Source organism: Otolemur garnettii, unplaced genomic scaffold (assembly GCF_000181295.1).
Source record: "Otolemur garnettii isolate 467f Iridium unplaced genomic scaffold, OtoGar3 scaffold00089, whole genome shotgun sequence".
In the NCBI taxonomy this organism is placed as follows: Eukaryota; Metazoa; Chordata; class Mammalia; order Primates; family Galagidae; genus Otolemur; species Otolemur garnettii.
The window spans coordinates 6,193,470-6,201,262 of record NW_003852484.1 but is presented as its reverse complement, the minus strand read 5'-3'; the positions used below and the strand labels follow the sequence as shown (position 1 = coordinate 6,201,262).

Here is a 7,793-nt window from a genome sequence, read left to right as displayed (position 1 = left end):
TGCCACCTTAGGTGTACGTGGCTGGCGCCTTAGCTGGTTGAGCTATAGGCGCCGAGCCTGTGCCTCAATTTCTTAAGAGGGGAATAATCCTACCTTCTTTAGGTATGATTTTGTTGAGAATATTAAATTAGTTGATACATACAAAGCTCTCAACACAGTGTCTAATATGTGCCTATATATAATATAAATGTTTTCCATTACTGTTGTATCTACTCACATAGTGAGGAGGAGGGAGGGAAAGCTCACAGAATGGAATGCAGAGCTGCAGAGCTGAAATGGGGATTTAACTCTTCCAGACTCATTCTCTCTCCTCCATTTCTACTGCATATCTGCAGAGAATATGGCCAGTAGGGTTAGCAATGAGAAAGAGCAGCCTTCTGGGCTCGGCGCCCATAGCTCAGTGGTTAGGGTGCCAGCCACATACATGGGGCTGGCGGGTTCAAACTCAGCCCAGACGTGCTAAACAACAATGATAACTACAACCAAAAAAATAGCTGGATGGGCGGTGCCTGTGACTCAGTGGGTAGGGCGCCAGCCCCATATACCCAGGGTGGGTGGGTTTGAACCCAGCCCCGGCCAAACTGCAACAAAAAAATAGCTGGGAGTGCATTAATGTACATAGTTACCATTCAAATAGCTGGGCATCGTGGTGGGTACCTGTAGTCACAGCTACTCGGGAGGCTGAGGCAAGAGAATCCCCTAAGCCCAGGAGTTGGAGGTTGCTGTGAGCTGTGATGCTACAAAACTCTACGGAGGGCGATAAAGTGAGACTCTGTCTCTAAAAAAAAACAAAGGCCAGGCATTGTGGTGGGCACCTGTAGTCCCAGCTACTCAGGACACTGAGGCAAAAGAATCATTTAAACTCAAGAGTTTGAAGTTGCTGTGAACTGTGACCCCATTGCCACCCCATTTCAAGGGTGACATAGAAAGACTCTGTCTCAAGAAAAAAAAAAAGAGAAAGAGAAAGAGCATCTTTCTCCCAGTTTCCCTGCAGGAAGAATTCTGCCTGAATCACATGCCCAGTCTTGGACCAGTCCCTGTTGCCAGGCTAACAGTGTTCTGAGACTGGCCGGACTTGAGTCTCTGGGCATGCCTGGAGTGAGGAAGGGTTCTTTGACCAGCAATAAAATGGAAGCCACATAAAGTAGAAGTAGGAAAAATCCTGAAGGAAAATATAGCTGATAGTCAAACTAAAGTGTGTGTTTGTGGATTAAGAATGTTTCTTTCCAATTAATATTCGCTAGCTATTTTTTAGCACCTGTCATGTTCTCAGGCAGAGTCCTCAACACTCTACACATAGTATCTCATTTCTCCTCACAACAGTCCTATATGAGGTATCGGTAGTTACTGTCATCCCCATTTACTTAGAGAGGCATAAGTAATTTTCCCAGTGGCTCATAGCAAGGAAGGGAAGAAACCAGGATTTCAATCCCGACTTAGAAACCCATGCTTGTGAGCACCCCACCACGCTCCCTCATGTGTCTGCTGTGGGCTGTGGAGCTACAAAGACCTGATCTTCCCCCGCCCGCCCCTTGCCAAGCAAGCTCACAAACAAGGAAGGGAATCTGAAACTCTGTACTGAAGTTCAGCACAGGGTCAGCCTGTAGAAATAGCATAAAAGCTTCTTCTAGCTTTTTGGAATGAGGGCCTAAGTACCCAAAGTGTCATGACAGAGGTGTTCAGAAGCGACGGCAAAGGCATGAGGGAGAGACAGTTCTCTCAGAAGGGTTCCAGGAAGATTTAGAAGAGATGACATCAGGGTGGGCCTTCAAAAATGGGTAGAATTTCTCTCTGCAGGAAAGATGAGATGGGGCTGAGAGGCAGCTAACTACTGTGGGAAATGTCTAGGTTTCGGAACCCAACTGGGCTGATTCATAGGCTAGCTTTACCACTTTTTGGCAGGTTGACAGTGGGTAATTTCTGAGTCTATTTCTCATCTGCGTAACAGGGGAGGCTCCTATCCCAAAGGCTGCAGTGAGGTCAAATGGGGCAATGTCTGTAAAAGGCCTACCCCATGGTCTGGCTTTGAAGATGTCAATAAATGTTAATCTTGTTTCCTTCCCTTTCCCTTCAAGAGCAAAACTCAGAGGCATCAAGCGATACCTTATCTGGAGAATGGTCCGTGGGGTGGTGGGGAGGAGAGGAAGCCTTTAAGGAAAATAGTGTTTCTAAAGGCTTTGTGAGATTGGTTACCCACTTCAAAACAGAGGGTTGCTGGGCTCCAAAGATGGACCAGGAGACAGTCTTTTACCTTTCTCTCTCTCTCTGTAAATAAGAATACCCAGACTGTATTAAATTTTTCTGGGAAAGACACTAACAGAGACTTCAGCCTGCCTTTATGCCTGTGACTAGTGAGTGGTCAGGGCAGAATGAAGGACCTTGTGGGAGATAGCCATGTAGGCCTAGAACCCAGGACAAGAGGGAGGAGCTGGGAGATTCAGGGACAACAGATCCCCACACTCTGCTCTTTGATTGAAGCAGATTAATTTAAACTTCCTATCTCCGTCCATAATTATTCCAAATAGAAATCTTCATCTTCATCAATAAAATATTTTTCTTTCTTTTAAGCAGTAACAGTGGGTAAATGAAAAAAAATTAAAGACAATTTTCCAGGTTACCTAATTACAATTTTTAATCATTATAGTCCAACCAACTGTCCTACTTCAGGCTAATCTAGGTGAAATTCCAGTGTGGCCTGAGGCATAAGAGATAGCAACTAAGTAGTGCACTTTAACTGAAATGCTGATACTTAGATCATTGATTATTCCACATGAAAAGTTTGATTAATCAATATAGTCATTATTTTATAATTGATTATCTAACTTTTACCTGATTCCAGGGTAACCTAATGCTCAGCCAGGGAGGAAAAAGCCCACAAACCTGATCCATCTAAAAGTGAACTTTTAGCTACAGAAGCTCTTTCTTAAGCTAACTTAAAAGCTACAACTAACACTCCCTGCATTTTAGAAATTCTTATTGGCTCGGCGCCTGTGGCTCAAGTGGCTAAGGCGCCAGCCACATACACCTAAGGTGGCGGGTTGGAATCCAGCCCGGGCATGCCAAACAATGATGGCTGCAACAAAAAAAATAGCCAAGCGTTGTAGGGGGCGCCTGTGGTCCCAGCTACTTGGGAGGCAGAGGCAGGAGACTCGCTTGAGCCCAGGAGTTGGAGGTTGCTGTGAGCTGTGATGCCACAACACTCTACCCAGGGTGACAGCTTGAGGCTCTGTCTCAAAAAAAAGAAATTCTTATTACAGGAAGATTGGAATAACCACATAGCTTTAAGAAAGCTTGACAAATGAAAATCCAGAATTTCCCCAAGAGACATGCACCATTTTTTTGCTGAAGAATTTACAATAGAATTCTCTTAACTAGTTGAAATTCTAAAAGTTTTGCCCTGTTTTTTGTTTGTCTGTTTGCTTTTGTTATTGTTTTTAACCAGGAGCAAGCCTAGCTCATAAACTCTGTTAGTTAGGATATAGGCTAAGCTGCTATGACATAGAAAACTAAAAATACTGTGGCTCAAACAAGATAGAAGTTTATTTCTACTCTACGTGTAGGTCCAGAGGAAGGAAGTTGTGCTTCAGGAGAGCATCTAGAGATCCAGGCTCCTTCAGCCATACCCAAGAACATTGTCCTTATGCGCATGGTCTAAGTGGGCTCAGCACTCCCACATCCATATTCCCACTCATGAGAGGGGATAAGAGGAAGAAGCCGAGCAGCTTCTACCCAAGGCTGTAACCCAGAAGTTGCACGCCTTGCTTCCACTCCATCCGATCTGCCAAACTTAGTTCACATGAAATGTCCCTAGCTGGACTGCTGTGTGCCAAGCTAAAACTTGGATGATGGGAGAGGTTCTAACTTGAATAAAGAAGAGAATGGCTCAGCGCCTATGGCTCCAGCAGCTGAGGAGCCAGCCACATACACCTGAGCTGGCGGGTTCAAATCCAGCCTGGGCCTGCCAAACAATGATGGCTGCAACCAAAAAATAGCTGGGCATTATGGCTGGCACCTGTAGTCCCAGCTATTTGGGAGGCAGAGGCAGGAGAATCGCTTGAGCCCAGGAGTTGGAGGTTACTGTGAGCTGTGATGCCATAGCACTCTACCCAGGAGGACAGCTTGAGGCTCTGTCTCAAAAAAGAAAAAAAAGAGAATGGATATTGGGGGACAATTAGCAATCTTTGCCTCCCTGGTCATCCACTATGTGCATAACGAACAACTTGACAATGCCCTTCCCTTTTGAGTTATAAATATTCTTTTGTAGCTTAGCAGCAGCTGCCAAATCTGTCAACCAACAAAAATTAGTTGGACTCATAGACTCTTAGCAGGTAATTTTTAGGAATATATACCACCTCTGTTCTGAGGAATTTACCCACGGACGGAAGCCAAGTCCACATACATGTGGAAATATAATGGTAACCTGACGATTAGGCACCCCATAGGTAATAAAACTGAAAACTTTAAGAGGTGGGAGAAGGGAGAGATTGATCTGGAGGTGGGCTGTGAGGGCTACAAAGAGGTGGAGATGTATGCTTGTAGTCCTACCTACTCAGGAGGCTGAGGCAGGAGGATCACTTGAGCCCAAGAGTTCAGGGCTGCAGTGAACTTTGATCATACAACAGCACTCCAGCCTGGGTGACACAGTGAAACACTGTGTCAAAAAAAAAAATTCTCAAAAAAAAAACAAAATAAAAAATCATTAATGCATTTACCCTTTCACCCAGAAATTTTACTTCCAAGAATTTATTGTAAATAAATAGCTGCACAAGTACAACATGATGTATGCATATCATGGCATTATTTGTAATAGTAAAAGATTGGCAATGCCTATCTCTAGAGTACTGGTTGAATAACTAGGGTGCATCCACTCAGTGAAGTCCTACAGAGCCCATAGCTTTGTGAGATCTGCACCACTTCCCTCAAACCCCTGCACATCTGTGGGGGACAGTTTCTGTGCACACAGAAGGCACCCTACCTCAAGTGTCCACCTTTTGTTTCTAGTTTTCTACCTCAGGGCTCTTTCTGAAAGGAGATCCTCACTCAGCCCTTTCTTGGGACAGCCCAGAAGTATGGAGAATTAACTGGGGCAGCTTTCTACTGAAACAGGCCAGGAATCAATTGATAAATGACCCAGCCTCACAATGAAGGGATTATTGTGGGGCACACTCTGCATAGCTCCTCAGAGGTTACAGGAACCGAGTCTCAGTTGCTCACCCTGGAAACCAGCTCAACACCATACTCTTTATTGACTTAGCCTCCATCCCTATTTCACTTCCTCATTTCTGCTTTCTGGAACCACCTTCCAAATCAGCCACCTGCTACCAGGATCTTGTTTCAGGCTCTGCTTTAAGGAGAACTCCAACTAGGCCACATCCTAAATTATGGTCAATTTCCTGTCTGCTAATAATGGCATAGACTTTAAGACATGTTAAGTGAGAAAATGTAAAGCAAACAACCATATATATCATCTGGTATGTAATAAGAGTAAGAAATAAAAATATATACAGTACAAGTGTCTATGCAGAAATAAATTATTGGCCTGGTGCAATGGTTCATACCTGTAGTCTTAGCACTGTGGGAGGCTGAGACAAAAAGATTGCTTGAGGCCAGAAGTTTGAGACAAGCTTGAGCAAGACTGAGACACTATCTCTACAAAAAGTATGAAATTAGCCAGGCATGGTAGCACACCTGTAGTCCTGGTTACTCAAGAGGCTAAGGCAGGAGGATTGTTTGAGTGCAGGAGTTTGAGCATGCTGTGATGATGCCAATGCACGGTAGCCCAGAAAATAAGAGTGAGACCCTGTGTCAAATTAAGTAAGTAAATAAATAAAACTAATGAACCAACAAACTAATAAAAGTGGTTATCCATAAGAGTCAGTGGGCCTGTGGAACAGGATGAAGCCGCAGAGATGAAGACATGGAGGGTGACCAAGGAGACAGGTCTGGGAAGGCTTTAAGGAGGTGTTGTTAGGTTTCTGTCTTTTGTGTGTGTATATGTGTGAGAGATTAATGTGAGGGTACACATAATTAGGTCACAATTGTCTGCATTTGTTAAGGCAGAGTCCAAGTTGTAGTTGTGTCCTTCACTCAGGAAGTGGGCCATGCGCATGCTCATTGTTCCCGGTGGACAGGAACCCGCTGACTCCCAGTCCCCCTTCTTGAATTTAATTGAGTTTTTCTTTCATAGGAGCTTTTTGTTGTTAATCTACAAGTTTCAAATTAGTATTGAGTACATGCTTGTTTTTCCATTCTTGTGATACTTTACTTAGGCGAGTATTCTCCAAATCCATCTAAATTGTAACAAAGGATATAAAACCTCCATCTTTTTATGGCTGAATAGTACTCCATGTATACATATACCACAGTTTATTAATCCACTTATGTGTTGAAGGACACTTGGATTGTTTCCACATCTTTGTGATTGTAAATTGAGCTGCTAGAAACATTCCAGTGCAAATGTCCTTATGGTAAAATGACTTTTTTCTTTTGAGTAAATATCTAGTAATGGGATTGCAGGATCAAATGGAAGCCCTACTTTAGTTCTTTAAGGACTCTTTATACTTCTTTTCATTAAGGCTGTACTAGTTTGTTGTCCCAACAGTGCAGGAGTATTCCCATCTCTTTGTACCCACACCTGCATCTGTTGCTTTGGGACTTTGTGATGTGGGCCATTCTCATTAAAGTTAGGTGATATCTCAAAGTGGTTTTGATTTGCATTTCTCTAATAATAAAGATGGTGATTTTCACGAGTTTGTTTTAGCTATTCTTCTCTCCTCATGAGTAAAGATTTTTAATGGAGTTATTTGCACTTTTTTTGTTGATTTGCTCGTGTTCTTTAGAGATTGTGGTTATTAGCTCTTTGTTGTATTTGTGGCATGCAGATATTTTCTCCCATCCTGAAGGTTGTCTCTTTGCTTTATTGATTTTGTCCTTATCTGTGCAGAAACTTTTTAACTTGATCAGGTCTCATTTATTTATTTTTGTTGTTACTGCAATTGCCTTTGGGGTCTTCTTCATAAATCATTTCCCAAGACCAATATTGTTGAGTTTTTCCTAAACTTTATTCTAGAAATTTTATAGTTTTGTATCTTAGTTTTAAATCTTGTATCCAGCATGGGCTCATTTTGTAAGTGATGAAAAATGTGGGTCATGTTTTAGCCTTTTACATGTGGCTAACCCATTTTCCCAGCACCATTTATTAAATAGGGATTCTTTTTACCAGTGTATGCTTTTGTTTGCTTTATTAAAGTTCAGATGATGATATAGGCCTGGCTTTATCTTAAGGTTCTCTGTTCTGGTCCATAGATCTATGTCTCTATTTGCATGCCAATACCATGCTATTTTGATCACTATGAACTTGTAGTGTAACCTGAAATCTGGTAACATGATGCCTCCAGATTTGTTCTTATTTTGTAGAATTGCATTGGCTATTCAGGCTTTTTTCCAGTTCTATATGAGACATAGAACTATTTTTTTAAGATCTTCAAGGCATAGCATTGATATTTTAATGGGGATGGCATTAAATCTATAGATTGCTTTGGGTAGTATAGACATTTTAACAATGTTGATTCTTCCCAGCCATGAGCATGGTATGTTCTCCAATCTGTTAACATCCTTTGCTATTTCTTTTCTCAGTGCTTCTTAAGCCTCTCTGTAGAGATCCTTCACATCCTTTGTTAAGTAAATGTGACCCTGTCAATAGATGCAGAAAAAGCATTTGACAAAATTCAGTATGCTTTTTTGATAAGAACATTTAAGAAAACAGGCATTGATGGGACTTTTTTTTTTTTTTT

General features: G+C 42.2%; 1 protein-coding gene across 1 annotated transcript in view; it reads left to right on the top strand.

Moving 5' to 3' along the window:
- Nucleotides 1-7,793, top strand: part of ARHGAP31 (Rho GTPase activating protein 31) — a 127,866-nt gene that overhangs the window by 111,066 nt on the left and 9,007 nt on the right. The window lies entirely within an intron of this gene.